The 19,808-nt window shown below is 41.5% G+C and overlaps 1 protein-coding gene across 3 annotated transcripts in view; it reads left to right on the plus strand.

Annotated features, from left to right (window-relative positions):
• Window positions 1–19,808, plus strand: part of daam2 (dishevelled associated activator of morphogenesis 2) — a 145,104-nt gene that overhangs the window by 16,052 nt on the left and 109,244 nt on the right. Inside the window, exon 1 of one of the 3 annotated variants that reach the window (XM_084742333.1) lies at window positions 17,076–17,326. The exons of the other annotated variants lie outside the window; for them this stretch is intronic. The gene's annotated coding sequence lies outside the window, so the exon portion shown is untranslated. Of the gene's footprint in view, window positions 1–17,075; window positions 17,327–19,808 lie in introns of those variants that run through there. 3 annotated transcript variants of the gene reach the window in all.

Below are 19,808 nucleotides of genomic sequence, written 5' to 3' on the forward strand. Positions count from 1 at the left end.
TACCCAAGCTGCAATACATCATCCACCAGCTCCACAGCTCCACAGTGACGTCAGCATTGGGCATGCTCTAGTTGCAAAAAACCAAGATGGTGGCACCAATAATGCTAAACCCGACAAACCAGTGGGTAACAGCATGATTGGTGCACACAGCATCATAATTCCATCATCATATTAAACTGAATATCTTTTTTTTGGACCCACAACCTTGAACTAGGATGGACATTTTCCACTATTTTATAGATCAAATTATCAATTGATAAATCTAGAAAATAATCTGCAGATTAATCAATAATGAAAACAGTTGTTAGTTGCAGCTCCAGAATGGGACCTCCTGTTAAATCAGTTTCATACTTGTTTAACCACCAATGAATGTGATGTACACTGTTATAAATCAAAGTATAAAGGTGAAAGCAGGAACATATCTGTGTTTCAAAGAATCTCATCTAGATCAGCTTTCTTTAAAAAAAAAACTAATCGCCCAAAGCCTGCTTCTAAAAACCACCTTGCCTCCCTCCCTCTCTCACTCTCTTCTCTTCCTTGAATCACCACCACTCTTGTGCTGGGACCTGATTCGCTGCCAGGTTGCCTTGACGACGGGCCGCAGTATATAAACGAGGCGATGCTTGGGGAACTCGGCGCCGCAAGGCAGGAAATCTAGTGCATTCTTATCTCTCACCCCTTGGGTGGATGGAGCTCCCGCGGTCCTCAGTACTGAGCAGGAGCCACATAAGCAAATGGAAGCCTTATATTTATATCCGGCCCAGTTTCCACCTTTGAAGCCAGAGATAAACAAAGTCTTTGAGGTCCAGACAGCCCACACTTTCTTTTGGGAAGGAAATGAAAGGAAGCATGGGAGCGATGGTTTGTGAAAAGCAGAGAAAAGGAGCAGGAGTGCAATCAATACTCTGAAATATGATCCATTTCAAGGAATGGCTGGATTTTCCATTCATCACCTGCAGAAATCAAGAAATCTGGTACTGTCCTGCAACACAAGACTAGAATCATGGCTGAGTGAGCCCCACTTCCACTCTAGATGCATAAAGTCATGTATAGCACACATTACTGTTGTAAAGCTGGGTATACACTGTGCGATTATTGTTGCAAAATGTCAACATGTGAAAGAATCGTGGCAAAATATTTGGTCGTGTCTCCAAAACAATTAAATGTTAATGACAATTGTAGAACATTAAAGAAGTTTATGTTCAAAAACCTCAACTCCTCATGGTTGGATAAGAAATTAACTGAGCATATACTGGGAAAGGATCAAGCAAAATTGACAGAAATGCCATTGAGTGTTAAATCAGATTTGCAAATATACTGCAAAATAAGGAATTTTGTTACTAAATGAAATAATAAGACAAAGAAACTGTATTACAAAAATAGAATAAATGAAATCCTTATGGAATGCCTTAAGCCCGTAGCTTCACGAACGATGTAGCCACGATGGCTGGATGGAAAATATCTAAAGTAGTGCCAATACCAAAAAGTAATAATGTTTTGTTTTCAGAATCCAATTGTCGACCAATAGGTTTATTACCAACTTTGAGTAAAATTAGGGCAAGAATTGAGTATGAAAAGATTCAGTCTTATTTTTCCAATAATAATTTAATCACTTATTTCCAACATGCATATATGGGAAAAAATATTGGACAGCCACTGCTTTGACTGGTTAATGACTGGTTTTTGGAAATAGAAGAGAGAGAAATTATAGCGATTATGCTTGGTTTTTCTGCTGCTTTTGACAAAACAGATTATGACTTAATGTTGGAAAATGTTTCTCAGTCTGCATTATTGTTGATAGAGAGTTAGTTGAAGGTCCTCAGATGTGAAATATGTGAGACGTGGAGTTCCTCAAGGAAGCTGTCTTGGGCCACTCTTGTGCACCATTTTCACTAATGATCTTGCTTTATTGTTAAAAGAGCAAGTATATCTGTATCACAATATTCCTCATCAGTACCTTCTCATAGTCACATTGGTATAAAGTCTACATATTAAAGGTCTAAGAAATTAACTATATCAGCTGCCATATCAGTAATCATTGAGGTTTTCCCCACTGAAGTCTCTATCAGCATCAGACTCAAAATCCCACGATCTGGTGTGAATAGTGAGCTTTGTGATCCGTTGCACCCCTAGCAAACATGAATGAACACACTCGCACACACCCAAACCGACCGTCATTACCTTGCCTTCCTGAAATTCCGTCCAAGAGCTCGAGGAAGAGGAAGGGGATCTGCTGATCAGAGAGGCCTGCAGTTTTGGCTCGTGAAACAGAATGGAGGGAAGAAGGCCTGCTGTGATTCATTTGTGTGTCGCATGCATTTGAACTTGCGCACGCACGCACACAAACTCGCTCAGAACACAGTCGACAAAGTATTAAAACAGACGCTGATCGTAAATCTGTCTCTTGCTTTTGGCTACTGGTCAGTACATTTCCCAGACTTATCTTCTCTTCCTTTTTTTTTTCTGTAGAAGCCACTTCTACTGAAAAACTTCAGATGCAGTGCTTTATCATTCGTCAGTGCTTTTACCGTAGTGTATTTTTAGCTGTGGTATTCGGTGTTGGATGCACAGTTGCAGACACCTCTCCAGGTTGGCTTGGCCTCCTTTTTTCACTGTTGTCTCCAGTAAAACTAGAACACTGGGCTAAAGCTGAGTAAGCTATTTTGGCTTCCCTAAGGAGCAGTGCCACTCAAACAGGAGACTGTTGACAGTGGAGGAGCATCAAGGTGCTGTTAGCAGTTTTTGTTTTTTATTGATCAGCTCCCGTCTTCCAGTTCACCCCAGACTCAAGAAATCAATGCTCATGATTATTGAAATGACTGCTTTGTGAAGTTGTGAAACAAGGTCACTGAGTTCTATTTCATATCGTGTCCTGCATCTCAGAGGGCAGGCATGTTAACGGCCTGCGTGCACCACACCACAGTGACCGTTGTGGTCATAATAATGCCAGTTCTTACTACTGTCTTGGGAGGAACAAAAAAAAAAGGCAGACTCATTGTTCTACGAAGGAAGCTAAGATGCAGGCAGAGGAAAAGCTACAGGGGAAAAAATGCTGACCCACATTTGTTTCTTGCAGCGTGCGATTCAAGGCCCAACCTGACCGTTTAACTTAAATAGCTTGTAATCGGAACAATATGTGTTGATTGTGCGCTGCCAGAGCAGATGTGATTAACCCAGATTTGTACTACGGAGGTCAAGGCCTTCTTTTGGAGCAGGTTTTCATCCTCCGGTGGCCGGCGAATGGGACAAATTCTCATTGTGTGACAGCTTTTCTTCACTTATAACCTGCAGACATATTTCTGCAGCGCTATGCATTTTTACAGCGTGGGTAATGAAACATCTGCACTGCATTTATAGTGACTAAATGATGCCTATAGTTTTGGCTCCAGTCTCACTCATGGGATGCTACACATGCCTGCAGCTTTTATGATACACCAATTGAGTTCAGTAAAGGTCATATTCTTGAGTGCTTCTGACTGGTACCCATGTAATTGTGTGTGTGTGTGTGTGTGTGTGTGTGTGTGTGTGTGTGTGTGTGTGTGTGTGAATGTTTGTTTGTACTATAGTCGTGAGGACCAAACAAGAATAGATTAACAGCTTAAGCTAAGTACATTTTGGTAAAACTTGTTTAAATTAACTTGTTAGTGACGAGTTGACTATTTACACATCTAGCAGATACAGAGCAACATTTGCATGAATTTGGAGTCATGTGTCGGGCCAATTAGTAAATCTAAGTCCAATATTCACTTAATTTATGGCTGTTTTGGTCTCCACCAATTCCTTAAGCAAAATCTGTCTTTTAAGCTGCTAAACACACCATGCATCCTGTTAGGCTGGCTAGTTGCTAACTTTGTCTGCTGTTTTGGACTCCAGTGGGTATTTTAGATATTTTTCACCAAAAATATGCAAATGAAACTGAAACATAACATGAAATTTGTTGTCCAAAAAAAATGAAGACCTCTCCGTGCTACCAGTCCACACTCCATGCTTTGGTCCAAGCTGGGCTTGAACCCTCCGCTTCCCATTTTATGTAAAAATACTGCTTATAATATGGCTGACAGAAATGCCACTTATGGGCCTTTGAAGGTTCAGTGAGAATGACCCGCAAATATCCTAAATGTCTAGGGGGGATGGGAGTTGGAACAACATGAGCTGTCTAACTTGCATCGATTAGGACAAGAAGGGAGACATCAGGCCACTCTCTATTCCATCCTCATCTCCAAAGCCTCAAAAGCCAACCTGACCAGCGAGTGTTGAGCAGTTGGGGACATAAGGAGGTTTGATGTCGCGCTAGTCACAGCTCCGTGCTCACTGCATGACATTTGTACATGCCTTGCAGAAATGCTTCCATGCGAGGATAGTGTGTGCACTTGTAGTCAGGTTATCAGTATTGTGCCTCTTGTTCATGGCTCTCATTCTCCTTTCTCTCTTTCAAAAAATAAAAAGCCAAATACTGATTTAGATGTCAGTTACCATGGCAATGGTAATTTATTGTAATAGATCACAATACTTTTAGTAATTTTAGGAAAACTTGTCATAGCACAAAGAACACACCGTCATATGCGTAAAATCTGAGTTCAAAAAGTTAACTTTTTATGCAGTCAGAATAGTGAAGATAGATAAGTTAGAGGTATGAACACAACATGAACCACTGCCATGAATCTGTGCGTGCATCATAATATCAGGACACAGTGTTTTTGAGAAGTGATACAGTATCACAAAATCTAATATTGCAATATTTCAGTGTATCCACATTTTTTACACCGCTAGCTGATATAAAGAGGGATGAGAGGTAGTAAGGGAATGATGCACACGTTTTGGACAGTCTCTCCTTAAAGGCATTCAAGGAATTGTACTTGTTTGATACACATGAAAAGTGAAGGAAGTGTCAGTGTAAGAAATAAAAAATGAGATCTTGGAAAACAAGTTCAAATTCTGAGTGAACTGGCTTGTCTGATGTCTAAATTCCAACGCTGAAAATGTCTGGGGTAAAGGGGTTTGAGATAGCACTTAGTTTCAGCCATAATGAACCCATTACTTTTTCAAGGGGCAACCAGGATCAGCTTCAGGCATGAAAATAATCAATTGGAAGTCCTCATCAGTGCAGCAGTACAACCTGGTGTGTGTGTGCGTGTGTGTGTGTGTGTGTGTGTGTTTGTGTGTGTCTATGTTTGTCAGAGCAAAGTGGTCAGATTCCAGCTGCACTGCATTCACAGGCATTGTGGGTGTGTGGGTGTGTGTTTGTGTACACTTTTAGCAGCAGAAAATGAACAAGCGTGCAGCACTGACTGTCAGTGTGTGTGTCACTGAGAGGCCAGATGGATTTCAGTGGCACGTGGTGCTGGGCGTGTGTCTGCCGCTCCAGGAGCCTGCCCCGGGCTCAGCTGGCTTTAATCAACAGCATCATTTACCCCACTCGCGGGTAATCGGCACACAATGGGCCCCCTCAGCAACGCTCCCCTCCACCTCTGCTCCCCCGACACCCCTCCTCACAGCATGGTGCTATATGTATTTACATTGTCTCCCTCACACACTCAGCAGTGAGAAGACACATACGTGTTCTCCACACTCACACCAGCTCATTCTCTTGCACATATAGCAGACACACGACTCACAGAGTGTTAAAATGTCACCTTATAGTGGGATTATTTTTATAGTTTTGGCCGTAGTTCCCATTAAAGTAACATTGTAGTTACTAGAATAATTGCTGAGTTTTGGGAATATGGCAGTATTTAGTCCATGGGGCAAGAAATATGAGCAGTCAGATGATTTTAGCAAACAAGCCAACAGTTGAGCCAGATTTATTTAATAATTTATTTGTTATGTTTTTTTTTATTTTTGCATTTGATGAAGAATAAACTAAAGTCGAACTGTCTAGAATAACGTCGAAATGTTAAGAATAAAGTCGAGATGTCGAAAAGTAGAAAAGATCAGAAATACAGCCCAACTTTCAGTATCAGTGCCAGGTAGAATAAAAAATAAACCAGGAAGAACATTTTTTATTTTATTTTATTTTTTTTGTCTTTATTCCAAACAACTTGACATTATTCTAAACATTTAGACTATTCTTAACATTTTGACTCTGATCCTGATGGTTCGACTTTATTCTTGACATTTAAAAGCTACTCTCAGAATACAAAATAAAATAAAAATCTTCCTCCTCTCATGCCTGTCCCCAATACTCTTCTGTACAATTCAGCCTTGTTACCTAAACATCTTCATTTGAAAGTAAAGGTAAAGCTGAGTGCACACTGCTGAACTGTAATGGATCTTTAAAACAGACAGCTCGAGTAATAACTTAACAAGCCACCTTTGTTTTCTCCTCCATATAAGTTTGGCTAACATGGGTGTTTTGTGTAAAACCTGTCTGACTGTTCATATTTATTAGTGAATGGAAAGATGACCAAAACTCCTAAAATGATCCAAGTTGTACCGAACCTGAATTATCCTTTAATTGTTCACTGAATGTTTTGTCTGCAAAAGCTGAGTGGTGTAGCACAGTGGCAGATGTGGAGGGCGTGTATGATTCTGCAGCCGTGATATCTCTTTGTGCGCTGTGACATAAAATGGGAAGGAATGGAGTGACAAATTAAGATTGGTTTCTTATCACTTAGGCTTGGGTGTAATCTCCACTCACTTGGTGTGTGTACATGCTGTGTATGCCTGATAGCTTCCTGCAGACAGCGCTGAGTGCTGCTTATCAGCCAAAGCAGAGGGGTAGTCTCTAAAACTATGCTTTTCAAGGACCTCGGGTCACAGTGTGTTCTTAACCACTGATGGAACGTGTTGATCCAGAGAGCAGCAGAATAATCCATGTGACAGTCCAAAATAAAGTCACGGCTGAGTAACTTTTAGGGAGCCCCTTCTCAGCTGGGGAACAGGATGTGGCAAAGGGCTCCTTAACTTAAGGGGATAGTAAATCAGTGTAACAACATGTCTGACCCTTCCCACCATATAAGAAGCAGCTGGACAGACAAACTCTCTGTGTGGTTGGACGGAACACGAGGCACGTGTGCTTGAGCGATGCTGATGGGTCGAAGGTCGACTTGTTATTTGGCCTGGCAAGACTCCTACACAGATATGATGCATGGTTGTAGGGGAAATCCTTTAAAGGGACAGTTCACGCCCAAATCAAACCTGTAGTGCTATTTATCTATCTGGATTGTTTTGGCACGTGTTTCCCAGTTCTGGATATATTGGCTGTAGAGATAGCTGTCGAAAATAAAGGAACTAGATGACTTGTAGGACCTATTTTCTATTCTGTCTTTTTTTCTACCCAGCTACACCCGCCAACAGCAGGAGGAAGCATGCATCTACTCATGGAGGAGAGGTTGCAGGATGCCATTAAAGGGTGTGAGTTGCAGAGTTTTGGAGATATCAGCTGTAGAGATGTCTGCCTTCTCTTCAGTATAATGGGACTAAATGGCTCTGGGCTTGTGGTGCTCAAAGCACCAAAAAGATGCTGTTGAAAAATTCAAAATCAGTGTGTCTTTCCAAAAATCATGTCCAGGTTACTCAAGATAATCCACAGACCTTGTTGTGGCAGTTCTATGTAGGAACTACTTTTTTGTATTAGAAATAAAGTAGTTCCAGTAGATTCTACTGCAGATAGAAAGTAGTTCCATCATGAAACCAATGACAACAAGGTCTGTGGATTATCTTCAGTAACCGGATCATGATTTCTGAAAAGAAACATTGCTTTTGAGTTTTTTAAATGTAGTCTTTTGTTGCAAGAGTGCCATCTAGTTCCATTTTATTGGCGAGAAGAACACCTCTATGGCAGATATCTCCAAAACTCTGCAACTCACACCAAAACTATCTAGATGAATAAACAGCACTACAGTTAAGAGGAAAAAATATGTTTGTTTTTTTTCTGAATCTCGTGATGCAGCTAAAAGAGTTCTGTTTTGGATGTGATTTTGTGGTTTTATTCTAAAAGTTACTGTTTTTCCCCTTCACAGTTGTAAATGGTGGATGTTTCCTTCAACATTAGGATGTGATTACTGCTGGATTTGTGTTGGACAGCGGCTCAGAACAGACTGCTCTGACCTGCTGTACAGAGATAAACAGGAAGTGTTTGTTATTATTCTGTCATCTCTGGAGAGCTCATGAGACAGTTTCAGTGCAGAGCAACACCCAGCTCGGTCATCATTCGAAGCATTACATCTACCAAGATAGAGAAAGAGGGGGGATTAAGAGAAAATTGTCAAAGAAATGGCACCCGTGTCATTTATTTTCAGCTGCGTCGCTCAGAGTAAACTGTGGGTTCAGCTGGGTTGCTTGGACCCATTATGGTCAAGCCAGACCAAAGGGTTTGAGAATAAAATTGGTGGGCTATTTTTATGAAATCCACTTCCTCTGGTTTGTGATAAAATCTTTTGAGAGGTTTTTTTTGGTAGCAGTGGCTTCAAAGGTTTGGTCAGTTCTTGTTTCTGCTGTCGCAGCATCATGCAAATTCATAATTACAACTGCGTTTGTTTACTTTGCCTATTTCTGTGTGTTATGACTTTAGCTAATCATCATAGCTTCTTGAGAAAAGTCTGTCATTAGCTAATTCAAATTTGTGGTCGAGCCTGACCGATATATCAGCTGACTGATATTATCAGCCTGATATGGCCTGTCAAAGTTATATCAGCCTGTACTGGTATCTGTTTTAAAAAAGAAGAATTGTTTTTTGGCGGCATTCTGAGTAAATTCAACCCTTTTTTCTTAATTCAGGTTCAACATACAGGGTTGGGTACAGGTTACATGTAATCCCAGAGGAAAGGAAAAGTTCAAAATAAGGTCTCTTTATCGTCTAGCCTGTGTCTCCTAGACATAAATGAGCTCAATTTAAGACCAATATGAGACTTTAATCATTTTCTGATAATTCTTAAATTTGGTTCCTGAGAAAAAGTCTATGTCTCGTCTCAGCTGAGACTAATTTGAACCCAACTGAAGATCTTAAAATGTTAACATGATAACAGTGAGATCTAAAAGAAAGCTTGGTTATCTCAAATAAGATCTTAAATTTGTCTCAGTAGTCAAATTAAAGTGTTGTTGGTCCATTCAGTTGTCAGGGAGGTGGTTTAGAAGAAACAGACACTTCTGTAAGCTCAAAATATGAATCTTATTTATTTTTCAGAAGGGAAAGAAGGCAATTGTGAGAATCTTAATTTTCCTCTGGGATCGGGAAAATAATGAATGATAATCAGCCCATGTGACATACATGTGAGAATGTGTCATTAAATTATAGTTACACACAAGAATTACTTCATTACGTCTTTAAAATTTACCAATTTAAAATTCTGACAGTTTTCATCATGATAACCAAAGTTCTACCAACTCATGAAAAATGCATCTGACAGACAACATTTCTTGGACAAGCGATCCACTCCGTGGTACAACTGGCAGGAGAAAAGAGATCCCTATGTAAAAATGTATGCTTGAAGTGAAAAAAAAAATGCATTTTTATGGATGCAGCTATTTTTAGTCCCAAAGTAATACAAAAGTATAGGTTTAGATTACATTTTTTGTAACACAACGGATTACGTTGCTAATTACAGAAATTTCCATTTAATTTGGAATTAATAATCTGACCCAATCCTGTTAATATATACATTGTGTGTGTATGTTTTTAATTCATAGTTATTTGTAATGATTAAAAATGCAGGTGAAAGTTGGTGAAAGAGTGCCCCAGTATCATTCTGGACAGTAAGAGTTACTGTTAAACTTTAAAATATCCTGGCTCCATTACATATTGTTGTCACAAATGTTAACCACTTTTGAGGGATCATTGCAAAGAATCTGTTTTTAAGTGTGTATACACTGTATATTATATTATGTATAAAGGATATCGGCCAAAGATCCGTTATTGGTTAGGCCCTACTTTTCAGTGCATGTCTTCTGTTAAGTTTGAAGCTGTTACCAATTATGTCAGCGGTCAGCGGCGCCCTCACTCTAAGGTAACATGACCTTGGATGTTCAGACAGCACCGTCTGCATCCAATGGTGCCACTGGGTTCAAAGACTCTCTCCACCCATAACAAGAGGTCAAGGGTCAAGAAAAAAGGCGTAAGGCCACGGACGCAGACGCGCACCTGTTCACAGGGGGCCTCCTTTAGCTGAACAGATGACTCCCAGATGTTTGTATGCAGATACTGTGACAACCATGACCGACCGATAGAGTGGGGTTACCCCCTGCAAATGCAATGTTTAGAACTGGACCAAACTCCCCATCACACTTCCCAGACATGCCCCGCCATACATGGACATACGCAATGCTTTTGGGGGACGTAAAAGCCTTGATTTACATTGTTTTGTATGGATTTTAAGAAGGGACATTCTTACACCTGGAAAAGCTCCGATGGAGGGCTTAGTCTCGGGTTCAGTCTGTGGTCAGCAAAGAAGGAAGTCATTCTGAAAAGATCGGTACTTTTGAGCGTTTTCTTTTGAATGGAGGGATAAGAAACGGCGATAAATCGTAATGTCAGTCGTACAGCTGAGTTTGCGCTCTGTGGAGAGAAGCCCCCATGTTGCCAATATAATAGCAACTGGAATATATAAACCTTGCTTTTGAATGGAAGCATCTGGAAAAAGAGCAAGGCCTTTTCCTTTCAGTTTTACCATCAGTCTTTTTCCCCATTACTATTCCCTGTCAGTCTCTAGTCCCTTTTACAGTTCACACACCTGGATTCATTGTGGTCAAAAACTGTGCTATGAGAAGTGATGTATTACAGCAAAAGTATGGTTTTCAAGTGGCCTCTTTGTACTTAGCTTTGCATATTTCTAAAACCTCGAACCTGGAAAACTTGTGCATCACCGCATTTGAAAATGGTCACACTGTGAGATGAAATTATTCTGACATTATTCAGAGTCTAATAGTAATGGCCTTCATTCCCAAAGATCAAGGCCTTACATCATTGGTTAACATGATGAAGCTGTCATGAGTCAGTCAGCGGAAAGCTGGACCATTGTCCAAACATGACAGCATTTAGCTGGCACATATCCAGGCAGACAGCAGAGGTACTGTGGGAGAAGGCAGTTGGGTGACCTCTGACCCTGCCCAGTCTGCCTGTAGGACAAAAGGGCCATTCAGATGCCCAGTACTTTTTACAAAACACCCCAAAAGCACTCTGCTCACAGTACAAATTACTGGTAATCCTGTTGAAATACTCTCATTTAAGATTATGAAAATATGTGGATTGCCACTTATTTATGATGGAAGAGAAGAAATGTTAAAAGGGCATCCCCAAATAAAAAAATACCTGTTTTTCCTTTTACCTGTAGTGGTATTTATCCATCTAGATAGTTTTGGTTTGAGTTACAGTTTTTGAGATATGTCTTAGATATTGTCTTCAATGTAATGGAACTAAAAGGCACTTGGCTAGCGGTGCTCAAAGTCCCAAAGAAACACACTTGAAAAACTCGACTGCAATGTCTCTTTCCAAAAATCATGACCCTGTTACTCAAGATAATCCACAGACCTTGTTATGAGCAGTTTCATACAGGAATGTTTTTCCTGTCTGTCAGTCTACACCAACTGTATCACTGTGCAGAAGGAAGTGTGCATCTATTCATGGACGAGAGGTTACAGCTCAGCCAAAGAGGATGCTATAATGTTTTCATCCCATGCTAGCATGTAGCTGGGTATCGGGTCTCAGTACCTTTTATAGTATCAGTTACAAACGCCTAGTACCAAGTAGTACTGAAACTTCTCCAGTCAAACCTGCATTCAATCCTTTTGTTACCTAGGCTATTTAAATCACTGCAAGCATTCTTCATAAAGAAGAACCTTCGAAAAAATGTACTGGTGGGTACTGGTATTGGTACTAATAATTTTTAAAAAGATACTCAGCCCTCCACATATAAGTGGGCATCACCACAGGCCCCACAATGAAATATTATCACAGTACTTAGTCACAACACAATATTATTGCCATATGGTGAGTATTGAGATAACATGATATATCGTAAGTTATTAAGTTCCTAACTGCAAAGTATGTCCCCAAAGGAAAACTCTGTCAACGCCTGCTAACCTCATCAGAAGAAAATATCAACACCATATTATTATTATTATTAGTTACTTCCCCTCACCATCTGGAAAGCTTGTGTAGTGTTTATACTACTGAATTCATGCTCCAGAGCCTTTGACTTGTGTGATGGAATCCTTCATCCTTTGTGTGGCGCTGTAGGATTGTGGCTTAGACATTAATATGCGCTGTCAAGAGTGCTGAGGGCTGGCCCTCGTTTCCCATGATGCATTACTGACTGCTGTGTCAAGTCTGCTATTTTGTGTTCCTAAATCGAAGTTTGTACGTTAGAAAGCATTTGTGATGGGTTTGTTCAGAACATGGTGGTTTATGATGGTAATTTTGGCATGAACATTAAAATACTATGCTGTGTCAATTCCCCCCCCATTAGTCTTTCATCTATGAGTAGATGCATGCTTCATTTTTCAGATGTTTTTTTTTTTTTTTGTGTGGGGGTGGGGCTTTTTGAGCACCACAAACTTAGTGTTCTCTACATCCATTGTATCAGGTGAAAGTAAAAATGTGTATTATTGATGCTGGGGTGAACTGTCCCTTTAAGGTAGAGTCGCATCCTAGCAGAGAGAGAGTAAGCATTTATGCAGGAGGGGTGTAAATAATAAAGACAGGAAGGAATGTCACCATAAGAACATAGTGACTACAATTAGATTTATGGTTTATGGCTTTCATGTCATTAGACTACTTCTCTGCAGAGGCTTTTGAAAGATGGATAGTATAGCGTTCCCCACTATCATGATTTATAGCTAACATACAATTAGACCATGTATAAAAATGTGCCCTCATGTTTATTCTGTCAAGAGTTCAAGCTTTGTGCAATGGCTGTATTTTCCTCACTGGCAATTTATCTCCGTGCGGGCGTGAAAAGAAATGGTTGTGTGCAAAGTGCTGTCACAAGGAATTCCTCGCCTAAACAAAACAAACACAAATGGGAGCTGCCTGGTCAAAAGAGGCCCTAAATAATACATTAAGGAACAACATGTCGTAAAACATGACTGTTTGCCATGTTTGCTCTGGCAGCTGCTGGCTTTGAGGGACTCTCGCCACTTCTCTTCGGTGACAACCCTGGAAAGACCGCTCCAGATGCCAATATCTGCAGTTTGAAAATGCTTCTTTTACAGCCTCTCCTCCAGCTGTTTCTTCGCCCGTTATCGAGTTTGACTGCTCCTGCATATGAGAGGTCTGGAGGAGAAAGAGTGGTTTATGAGCCTGGAGGAGACCACCTTGGGTGACCCACTTCTTCTTGTCCAATATTCCATTCACCTTTTGTCCAACTCTCCACAACGTGCCAAGTTCCTCTTTTACCGTGCTCCCCCTGACTAAATTTAGCACTTGTTAGCCAGACAGTGATTGTTCCTGCACTGTAGCGGTGAATTTTTGTTTGTGAAAGATTGCTGCTGGAATGCTCAATGGAGTCTTTCACCCGGCAAGCTTCACCCAACTGAGTGACAAGTGACTGGCAGGTTGTCTGGAGCTCCGAGTCATTCCACTACACACGGATCCACGAAGAGGAAAGCACCTCACCTGAAGTGTCAATCTCGCTCAACATGCTCCGCAGACAGTTTATCAGTCGTGACATTTGCCATCCCGTGTGATTTACTGTGGGTAAACACCACCCTCGCTTGTGTTAAAAGGAATAATCCAGGGGGGGCAGTGTGAGTCAAGCCAAGTTTGTAGAGGCCACAATCTGTGGTCATCTCTCTGCTGGTACACAGTGACAATGTGGAGTTGCAGAAAGCAGATCAGAGTGTGCAACCTCTTATTTTCTTTTTTTCTGCATGCTGTCCAAGACAAGTAAAAACAAACATACCCCACAAAAAGAAAAGGAAGACAGATGGACATGAGGGTTTTGGATTCCAGCCCCTTCTTTTTTTGTTTTTAAGGGGGCATGATGTTTATTGCAAGCATGCCTTGCCCACTCCATTTGCATCAATTAGCCGATGTAATTTGCCAGGCCATGATGGATGATACAGGGATATCTGAAGTGCACTTAGCTAGACTGGAGCATGAGCTTAGCCTTTTCCTTCCTCAGGGTTTCTTCCCTTGTTTTTGGGATGGAAGTATTACCCAAGAGATAGAGAGCATACATAATGCGAAACTCGCTGAGAGAGAAAGAGGGAAAGAGATGGTAGGGGAAGTGGACATCACTGAGATAAGCTGGCTCTGCCTAAGAGCTGGGCTAATGGATGCGTCCCCAGGGCTCGCTCAGGAATGCACCCAGGCATTACTGCCAGCAACTTGGTGTCATCTGTCTTCTATCCCTAGGGAAAGATGACGAGTATCATGGTATTTTGATTCCCTTCTTTTTCTCCACTGTTTTGTTTGGATAGGGACTGAGATTATTTTATTGATATCAATGCCTTTCTCAATTCTTCTTATAGGTGCGATCCTTTATCAGATTCCTTACTGATTCCTAAACAAGTTTCTCTGCAGAAAAAATGTGGGCCTACACAGTTTTTGTATGTCAACACCATGGATAGTAAAAGAAATGGACAGAGATCACCTATTAGTTTTAAACTGTTATGAAGCCTCGAGTTTGGTATTACGGCGGTTGCCGTCTTGGAGCTGGTGGGTGATGTACTGCGACTTGGGCAGTGCTTGGTTAGCTTGTCCATTCAGCAGGAAATAATGGCGACCTGTCTGGTTGTGATCTTTTGTGTATTACAACCAAACAGTACACTGAAATATATTTCTGTAAAAAGTAAAGAGTAGGCAATGTGATAACAGAATTTTGATCCATATTTGTTTAGTGCTGCCTAATTCTACAGTTTGATGTAAGTGTCCACTCTTTTATTATCTCTGAGTCCGAACACAATGTCGAAACAGAGTAGACAAAAAGGCTCCCCACTGTGACTCCTTGTTGCAGGTTTCCAGCAACTTAGACACATGAGCTTGATGTTTTGCAATGCACAACTGTCAGAACACCATGCTGGCATCGATAAAAGGAACTGATAAGCTTGGCGGCATGCAATTCCAAAGGACTGGATGATTTGGAACCAGTTCTTGATTCCCATCCCTGCTCTTTGGCATACCAGTGGCTCCAGTTTGTATGTGTGAGAGTGCCACTGCAGGTACCACTTTCACCAAGAATAGGTGGTGGTTGTTGTATCAATTTGGGTCCTGCTTTATAGGCTGTGCAACACAGATTTTGTGTTGTAAACCATCAAATGCAGATGTACTGTTTTTTGTATCTAGTGATTGCCCAAAACATATTGACAGGGTTAAATGTATTAGTCTGGCATGGGTCAAACAATCAAACAAAATGAAGGAAAACCTCTACAATAACTGTCTTCTGATACCCATGGTGTTTTCATATTGCTAGGTTACAATCCTTTCCCAAAATCTGACCAAAAGCCCTCTATCTAAATGCACATTATATAAGCAAAATTGGAATCAATAGTCTAGCAGATAAGAAATCAGATCAGAAATTGATCAGAAATCCCCACCAGACACACTGTCACCTCAGCCAACCTGCGTAGCAGACAAGCAGTCTAGAGGAAGATAAGATCGCTCAGTGTGAAATCAATTCACATTTGACCCTTGTCTTCAAAGCATCTGGCAGTGAAGGTAAAAATGCTTGGCATCTCGAAACGTCTGGAGGTTTGTATTGATCAGTCCATTTTGGGTCAAGAGGCTGTCGATGATGTCTTGCTGATTGATGTCTAGACATTTTTTCAGACGCATTGACTGAGGAGAATAGCTGATAGTGTTTGAATTCAAAAAGGCAACACAATTGAGGAAGTCTTAATATAAAGTTATACGGACAGTGATGGAAAAGAATAAAGGTAGGTCATCCAATGTCTGTGAACTCTAGGTCTTCATCTATAATGAAGATGGAGACCTACCTAGACCTGTAGGTCTGTTAGCTTGCTTGTGCTTGAAGAATGAATTTATAGTTTTATTTCACCAGAAGAAGGAGCGGCTTAGTTTTTCTTCCATGGTGGTCTGCATAACTTTATATAAAAAGATTTCCATGATTGAGTTGCCCTTTTTACTTTTACCTGCCTCAAGAGCACCTGTCGGACCAGTCATCCGAGCCATGCAATGCTTCCATCTCCCATTATGAACTAAAGTATTACAATTCATATTGAGTTCATTTGCTCAAGTACCTCACTGTGTAATGTGGTACTCGAAATGTTGGACTTGTGAGGGCTTTTTTTTTCCTTTGCTGATTTTCTCTGCTATGTGGGGTCAGGGGTGGTATCTGTGTCCTGGCCAGAGCAATGGGAGTCTGAAGTTTTTGGCTCTGATCTTTGCACTCGCTGACCCTTCATATTATCACAGTAACATACTTGAACTCCACTTCACAAAACCATCTGTAGTGTGGCCCTCCACCTGACACCCCGGCACCCACACACACACACACACACACACACACACACACACAGACACACACACACGCACACGCATTACATTGGGCTGAGCTAATGCTGTGAACTTGACAAGGCCAAAAGAGCTTTGCACAATCAAGCATCCCGTCTCACCTTCTCCTCAATGAACACTGATTAACTCTCAGGGAAAAGCCTTTTCCTGTGTGTCACTGGGGTAATTCCCAATGGCGATTCCCATATTTGGTGAATATTTGTGCATCTGTGTGCTCATGTGGGCGTGTGTGCTTTTATGCATGTGCTGGTGATGAGAAGACACGACAGGAAAAGGGGTTTCCTTTGGGCGTTGTGTGTGATATCCCCCCATCCACAGGCTCTTTTTCTTGTCTGCCCAGTGAGGGAATGCACTGGGTGGAGTTGGGATTGTGGGCAGGGGTGGGAAGCACAGGCCGCCAAGGGTCATTTCCTTTCATCTCGCCCTCTCCCTTGGCCTCACACGGCAACACATACTGTAAAAAAAACGCATTTATATTCAAAGAAAAATCCATCACCTCCTCACTGACATCCACATAGATGCTGTCATACACTGGGGCTGGAATCCAAAAGGGGAGGGCAGAAGAACAGGGCTGAGCGATCTAAAGACGGAGAGAGAGAGCAAAAGAGGAGGGAGGGGGGACAATGTCAACAGCTCAGCTCCCAGCACAGTCAGCTGAAATCCAGAGCTCAGCTCAGAAGCTCACAGAGAGCAGACAAAACGCAGCAGCATCGACCGGGAAACATTGTCAGACTCTGCAAAGGCATGGAATTCGGCCACAAAACACAAACTCTGGAAAAGAGGGATCTAAAGCCATAGGCTGCAGGAATACTTCAAAGTTTTCTTAAAAGCTTGCTCTGTTGAACGGCTCTTTTTTTTTCATTTCAAGTGACACGACATTGGGACTATCGATCTCTCAGGGCAGCCCATCTGAAGTGGGTAAGTCTGAGATACTTGATCGTGACAGTGATACCCGTAACCCTGCCTGGTCATTGAGAGTTATAGCCACACTGTAGTGCTGTAGTGCACCCAGTAGGAGATTGCACACACGATAGGCTACAGATGTTTAAGTATAAACCCAGTCTGTCCATGCAATGTGTCCCGCTGCTCAATCCAGCCAGGAAAACACAGACTACTGCAGCCAATAAAATAAACATTAGTCAGTAGGCTCAGTAGAAAGCTGGTGGGCAACAAAGGCTACTAATCCCACTAAGATGATAAAGTTTCCACATTTTTGTGTTGTTGTGATTGGAGGGAAAGGCAGTATTTCACTGTACTTTTTTCTTCTTTCTTTTACTACTGGAGGCTTTATAGGTCATAAACGGCAGCGAAAGCTGGGTTGTGAAATGCGCACGGTCTGTATGTTTGGGCTCTTTCTCCATTCGTGTTGACAGCATGCCTAGCTTTGACCCCATGTGTGCTGGTGCATTATATGAGAAAGCCATTTTTTGGCATATTGCTCTTGGATTCAGGTTTTAGCTGAGATTGTGTGGAGCTTAATTTTCTTTGGAAAACGTTGCATGATTTTAAGGGTGGATGGGCGTTCATGGATTTTTGGGTACTGGAGAGAGGACTTGACATAAAGTTCTGGGATATGCTTGGTATTTCAGGAATTGAGGAAGGATGGGACAGTGTCATATGTAATGGGCACAGGTCTATTTTGAGATGCTAGACGTGGGATGATCAACACATTCATCAATAACACAGTCAGCCCTTTGGTGGAAGTTGTGGTCTGGCAGCCAGACATTCCATATATGCTGTACATCTCCTCCCAGCAACAAATCAAGCCAGTCTGCATTTGCTTGAGGTGTTGGTTTTGCTCTTTTTCACTGCTTTTTTTAACTTTACATTTGCCAATAGACCACAGCAGCTCATACCAACATAAACACACTGTCCTAATCTCCAGCGGTTCCTCATTTGAAACAAGTGACCCATCCTAAGTCCCTCCCCCTTTCGTTCTGTGCTCCAGTGACAAATAAGCAAACTTGGCACCTCAGTCAACTTTCTCCTTTCCCCGTTTTTTGGACTTAAATATCATTGCTGGCGAAAACCTGGTATCTCCATATTTTGTCATTTTTATTGTTTTATAAGTCAATGCCATTGGTCACCTTTTGTCCACATCTGTCTTTGGGTTTTTTATAAATATTTAACCAATGAAAAGTAATAAAAAGGGCTACTAACTGACCAAGCTATATTGAATTAGTTAAAAATGCTTTTTAATAAAACTTTCCTGAGGAGTAACAGTTTTGGACATACAAGGTTTCTACCTGACAGCGTGGACTTGTTGAAAAAAGTGACATATATTCACATTTTCAGTTACCTAATGTTCATTAAATGCTAGCTAACTACCTAGCTAATCTACATCAATTATTAGCTAGCTATTTGGCTAGCATTTTGCTAATATTAGCTAACTTAAGTGTGGCCTTATGTGTCACTTTTACATGACAAAGAAAAAGTATGTTCAACTGTTATAGGAGCACAAAGCAAAAAGGGGTGGGACTATTGAACGGTCAGTTGTGAAGCCTCCATTCCCATGTTGAAGCACGGCCTATACCTGCTTAGAGGCGGTCATCTTAGCTGCAGATCCTTCCTGTGTGTGTTGAAAGCACAGCATTGAATGTCCATGCACAAGGCCTCCAAAATTCCACCTGTCTGGACGTCTACTCTGGGTTTGTCCAATGGCAGGTGGATGGAAAACACTCCTCAGCATTTGTGAACATTTTACTAGAAGTTTAGCTTTTAAATGGCTGATCGAGGAGATAATGGCGGTATGAAAAGGCATGAGGCAAACATTATTCCTGCAACATTCAAAGTAATTTGTTCCTTTCAGTGGCTTGCGTTTGAAGGTTGTTGAACCAGAGGCAAAACTGGTTTATACAATCATAAGGCCATGTGTGTTGTCTTTGATGTCTTTTTGCATTGTGAACAAGATAGTATCCATTTCCACCACATTAAAGGCTTACTCTCCAGTCTGCTGGAAATCCTCCCACACTCACGTGCACTGGGGGCAAGCACAGTGACATCGCTAAAAGATTCAGTGTGTTGGGAGGGCTTTAACGAAGGAGGACTCACATGTAGCGTACGCCGCATACACATCCTCTGCTGCCATCAGCGCTCTCAGGGCTTTTCATATTTTATCGACCATTACGGATGCATGAACTGCTCTCCTAGGATTAGAGGCAGTGGGAGAGGAGAGTTAGCGAGCGACAGTCGGCCTTTTATCACTTCAGCCCTGCTGTTGACTGGCTGCTCAGCGGCCTCCTCGTTAGGACAGGGACAGAGAGAAAAAGATGAGGTCTGTAAAGCTGCTTAAATTCCACTATCTGATCTTTTTGATAGGATTAACATCATGTTATATTTACAGTTGAATGGTTACAATGTCTGAGGGACAAAACTCTTTTTGGAGTAAGGCTGCTGTTCG

Source organism: Lutjanus erythropterus, chromosome 18 (genome assembly GCF_056507025.1).
Source record: "Lutjanus erythropterus isolate fLutEry1 chromosome 18, fLutEry1.hap2, whole genome shotgun sequence".
NCBI classification, from domain to species: domain Eukaryota; kingdom Metazoa; phylum Chordata; class Actinopteri; order Lutjaniformes; family Lutjanidae; genus Lutjanus; species Lutjanus erythropterus.